Source organism: Phocoena sinus, chromosome 6 (assembly GCF_008692025.1).
Source record: "Phocoena sinus isolate mPhoSin1 chromosome 6, mPhoSin1.pri, whole genome shotgun sequence".
Lineage (NCBI taxonomy): Eukaryota > Metazoa > Chordata > Mammalia > Artiodactyla > Phocoenidae > Phocoena > Phocoena sinus.
This window is the reverse complement of record NC_045768.1, coordinates 98,499,663-98,504,766: the sequence shown is the minus strand read 5'-3', so window position 1 is coordinate 98,504,766 and position 5,104 is coordinate 98,499,663. Positions and strand designations below refer to the sequence as shown.

At 39.7% G+C, this 5,104-nt stretch overlaps 1 non-coding gene across 1 annotated transcript; it reads left to right on the top strand.

The window, feature by feature from the left end:
• Window positions 1–3,113: 3,113 nt before the first annotated feature.
• LOC116756215 lies at window positions 3,114–3,216 on the top strand. Its single transcript, XR_004350584.1, has one exon. It is a non-coding gene; the product is annotated as a U6 spliceosomal RNA (small nuclear RNA).
• Window positions 3,217–5,104: the final 1,888 nt, after the last annotated feature.

Sequence of the window (5,104 nt, the reverse complement as noted above, 5' to 3'; positions counted from 1 at the left end):
GTAAAACTGATATATCTTTTCTTCATTTAATTAAGGAGCATCTATTGTGTGAGGCTTCAGCACAGGCTCTGTATACACATGGATCAGCAATGACTTTGGAAGCTCTCCATTCAAGAGCAAAGTTAACTCGACTTAGTGAACAAAGTCATGGTACTAATGGAGTCAGGAATTAATTGTCTTTCTGTCTGATGCCCAAACCAATGTTAGAGCCCCAGGTTATGAGTATATCATTAGAAGTGGCTCCTAGAGCTGTTTGGTCCCCAAATTTCAGAGGTAGATAAAACTTAAGACTAATAGGACCAGGTGAACTCTCAGCCATGTCTATCCCCAGCAGACAGAACTTTGGTATCTTCTGCATCTGCCTTCCTGCCTGGTGGTCTCTGTTTTACTAAAGAGCAAGAGGTGCATGTCTACCCCAGTCAGAACCTTTGGGTCATGTGGCTGTGGCAGCCTAAAGGTTCACTTGGGAAAGACATCATGTCAACAGGTGACCTGGCAGGAGAGCCAGGTCTTATAGAAGATCAGTAGCTTAGATCCACCACTAATTTCAGTTCTTCCTCCTGGGCTCCAAAATCCCCAACCATCCTTAAGTCTCCTACCTACCAGGGCTCATCACCCAGTATTCCCTTCATTGCTAACCAGCCTCTGCCCTTCACCACCTCCTCTTACCCATTTCTACCTCTGCTCCTTCCCTCACTCAGACACCTGCTCGAGGGCCTGCCTCTCTCCCCTATGTCTCTAATCCTGTTTGAACTTCTAGATAGACATGATGAATGGAGGAAGTTAAACAATATCCCACCCTATAACCTACTGACACTAACATCAGCAACAAAATTATCACCATCAGCAACCCGAAATAAATAGGATATGACCTCATGTCATACACTTTTAAAAGTAGTTTCCAAGGAAATCAATAAAGGAAATAATTCATTGTGCTCATACTATATACCTCATCCTCCTCCATACATACCCTCAATAAAGTGATATGAGGCAAATATAGTAAGTTTGTAAAATCCCAAGAATGCAACCTCATTTGGGAAGAAGTGGAATTAAAGAGTGAGTGGGTGAGTATGCAGCCCAGGGCAAAAGTAAAGAGAGGCCCTCAGAAGAGAATCTTCACTGCAATAAAATAATCACATCTAACATATGCTGGGTATCTGTAGCATGTTGATAAGCCATTATATGCAACATTCTATTTAAGACTCATAAAAACCCTATGATGTTATTAGCTACATGGTTTACATAAGGAAATCAGGGCAAGTTAATCCTAACAATTATGCCATCTCAACAGAGGCAGAAAAAATACTTGGATGGGACTGCCCTGGTGGTCCAATGATTAAGAATCCACCTTCCAATGCAGAGGACGTGGGTTTGATCCCTGGTCAGGGAACTAAGATCCCACATGCCATGGAGCAACTTAGCCTACATGCGGCAATTACTGAGCCTGTATGCCAGAACTACTGAGCCCACGTGCTCTGGAGCCCACACACCACAACTAGAGAGAAGCCCACACACGACAATGAAAAGCCCGCATGCTGCAATGAAAGATCCCTCATGCCTCAACCAAGACCCTAAACAGCCAAAAATAAATAAATAAATAATGTTTAAAAGAAAAGAAAAGTACTTGGATTCACCATTTTTCAGAATTCCAGTCTAAAGCAGGAGAATGATTGAAAACACAGGGTATTTCCCCACAAGAGTAGGGTATGCCCTTGATCATATGTGGTGTTCTCTAACATAGGGTATCCTTTTTGATCTCAGAAGAAAGACTTGGGGCTTCCATGGCAGCGCAGTGGTTGAGAATCTGCCTGCCAATACAGGGGACATGGGTTCGAGCCCTGGTCTGGGAAGATCCCACATGCCACAGAGCAACTAGGCCCATGAGCCACAACTACTGAGTCTGCGCGTCTGGAGCCTGTGCTCCGCAACAAGAGAGGCCACGATAGTGAGAGGCCACAATAGTGAGAGGCCCGCACACTGCAATGAAGAGTGGCCCCTGCTTGCTGCAACTAGAAGAAGCCCTCGCACACAAATGAAGACCCCGCACAGCCAAAAAATAAATTAATTAATTAATTTAAATTAAAAAAATAAAAGAAAGACTTGACCTCTAGTTTTCCAGCAAAACTTCACCCACTCTGGCTGAGCTTTTTGACAGACTGAGCCACCAGGGTACTGAAAAGCAGTAAGAACATGATACCTCTCAAATTTGGCTCACAGTGGAAGCCAAAAATGTCTCAATAAGATGGGAAAAATGTTAAGAGGAATTTACCTAGACCTCCCCATGGCAGTCAAAGTTGCTCACACTTAGCGTGAGCAAGGGGACAAAGTGGGCATGTCATGGTGACTGTGGAAATCTATCACTCAAAGACCAATAAAGGAAGTGTGGCTACAGAGTACAGAAAAATAATTCAGGTGACAGAAAACATAACCCAAGAACAGAAGAAAATTCCCTGCAAGGGCTTCAGGCTATGGAATGACTTGATAATAACATGAATTCTATTTTCTACAAAGGTATTAAAGACAAAATGTCAAAAGAACAGAATGAGATTAAAAGAGGGATTGCAGAACTATGGCAACAGAGCACCCAAACCGTATCATTACAGAACAAATAATTAGAACAGCCCAAACAGAATAGACATGGCTGAAAATTTAAAGTCTTGAAATGAAAGTCCTTCCAGAGAGAATGCAAAGGGAAGGAAAGGGAAAAATAAAATGAGTACAGATAAAGTAATAGATATCAAGGGCAGGCAGAAATGATACAACATATGGATGAAAAGTATTCCTGAAATAAAGAACCCAAAAATTGCAGACAAAAATTATTCCAAGATATTTTTAAAGCTAAATTTCTTTAAATGAAGGAAGAAAATCTAGGCTGCCTTCTGACAGCTGCCTCCAGAGCAATATGCAGTGCCAGAAAATAAAGGGATAATTCCATTTTCAACAGTGAAACCACCAACCACACCAAGAAAAGGAAAAAACATGGCACAAAATAGACCACAAAAGGACACTTATTTACAGTATGAGAGGTGAAACAAGAAGAAAGTGAGTTGCCTTGCTCAACCTCAGCTGGGAACGTGCACAGCCAGTGACTCAAATTTTTCACGGCTCAGTGCTTGCTTCAGCAGCAAATATACTAAAATTGGAATGATACAGAGAAGATTAGCATGGCCCCTGCACAATGATGATATGCAAATTCTTGAACCATTCCATATTTTTGATTGGAAGAATCAACATTGTGAAAATGACTATACTACCCAAAGCAATCTACAGATTCAATGCAATCCCTATCAAACTACCATTGACATTTTTCACACAACTAGAACAAAAATTTTACAACTTTTATGGAAACACAAAATACCCCAAATAGCCAAAGCAATCTTGAGAAAGAAAAACGGAACTGGAGGAATCAGGCTCCCTGACTTCAGACTATATTACAAAGCTACAGTAATCAAGACAGTATGGTACTGGCACAAAAACAGAAATATAGATGAATGGAACAGGATAGAAAGCCCAGAGACAAGCCCACGCACATATGGCCATCTTATTTTTGATAAAGGAGGGAAGAATATACAATGGAGAAAAGACAGCCTCTTCAATAAGTGGTGCTGGGAAAACTGGACACCTACATGTAAAAGGATGAAATTAGAACACTCCCTAACACCATACACAAAAATAAACTCAAAATGGATTAAAGACCTAAATGTAAAGCCAGACACTGTAAAACCCTTAGAGGAAAATATAGGTAGAACAATCTATGAGATAAATCACAGCAAGATTCTTTTTGACCCACCTCTTAGAGAAATGGAAATAAAAACAAAAATAAACAAATGGGACCTAATTAAACTTAAAAGCTTTTGCACAGTGAAGGAAACCATAAACAAGATGAAAAGACAACCCTCAGAATGGGAGAAAATATTTGCAAATGAAGCAACTGACAAAGGATTAATCTCCAAAATTTACAAGCAGCTCATGCAGCTCAATATCAAAAAAGCAAACAACCCAATCCAAAACTGGGTAAAAGATAGTAAAGGTGATCCAAAATCTTGGAAATACAATAGAGAAAATGCAAGAAACATTTAACAAGGGCCTAGAAGAACTAAAGAGGGAACAAGCAACGATGAACAACACAATAAATGAAATTAAAAAATACTCTAGAAGGGATCAATAGCAGAATAACTGAGGCAGAAGAACGGATAAGTGACCTGGAAGATAAAATAGTGGAAATAACTACTGCAGAGCAGAATAAAGAAAAAGAATGAAAAGAATTGAGGACAGTCTCAGAGACCTCTGGGACAACATTAAATGCACCAACATTCGAATTATAGGGGTCCCAGAAGAAGAGAAAAAGAAAGGGACTGAGAAAATATTTGAAGAGATTATAGTTGAAAACTTCCCTAATATGGGAAAGGAAATAGTTAATCAAGTCCAGAAGCACAGAGAGTCCCATACAGGATAAATCCAAGAAGAAACACAACAAGACACATATTAATCAAACTATCAAAAATTAAATATAAAGAAAACATATTAAAAGCAGCAAGGGAAAAACAGCAAATAACACACAAGGGAATCCCCATAAGGTTAACAGGTGATCCTTCTGCAGAAACTCTGCAGGCCAGAAGGGAGTGGTAGGACATATTTAAAGTGATGAAGAAGAAAAACCAAAAATGGGTAAAAGAACTAAATAGACATTTCTCCAAAGAAGATATACAGATTGCCAACAAACACATGAAAGGATGCTCAACATCACTAATCATTAGAGAAATGCAAATCAAAACTACAATGAGGTACTACCTCACACCAATCAGAATGGTCATCATCAAAAAATCTACAAACAGTAAATGCTGGAGAGGGTGTAGAGAAAAAGGAACCCTTTTACACTGTTGGTGGGAGTGTAAATTGATACAGCCACTATGGAGAACAGTACGGAGGTTCCTTAAAAATCTAAAAATATAACTAACATATGACCCAGCAATCACACTACTGGGGGTATATCCTGAGAAAACCATAATTCAAAAAGAGTCATGTACCATAATGTTCAGTGCAGCTCTATCTATAATAGCCAAGACATGGAAGCAACCTACATGTCCATCAACAGATGAATGGA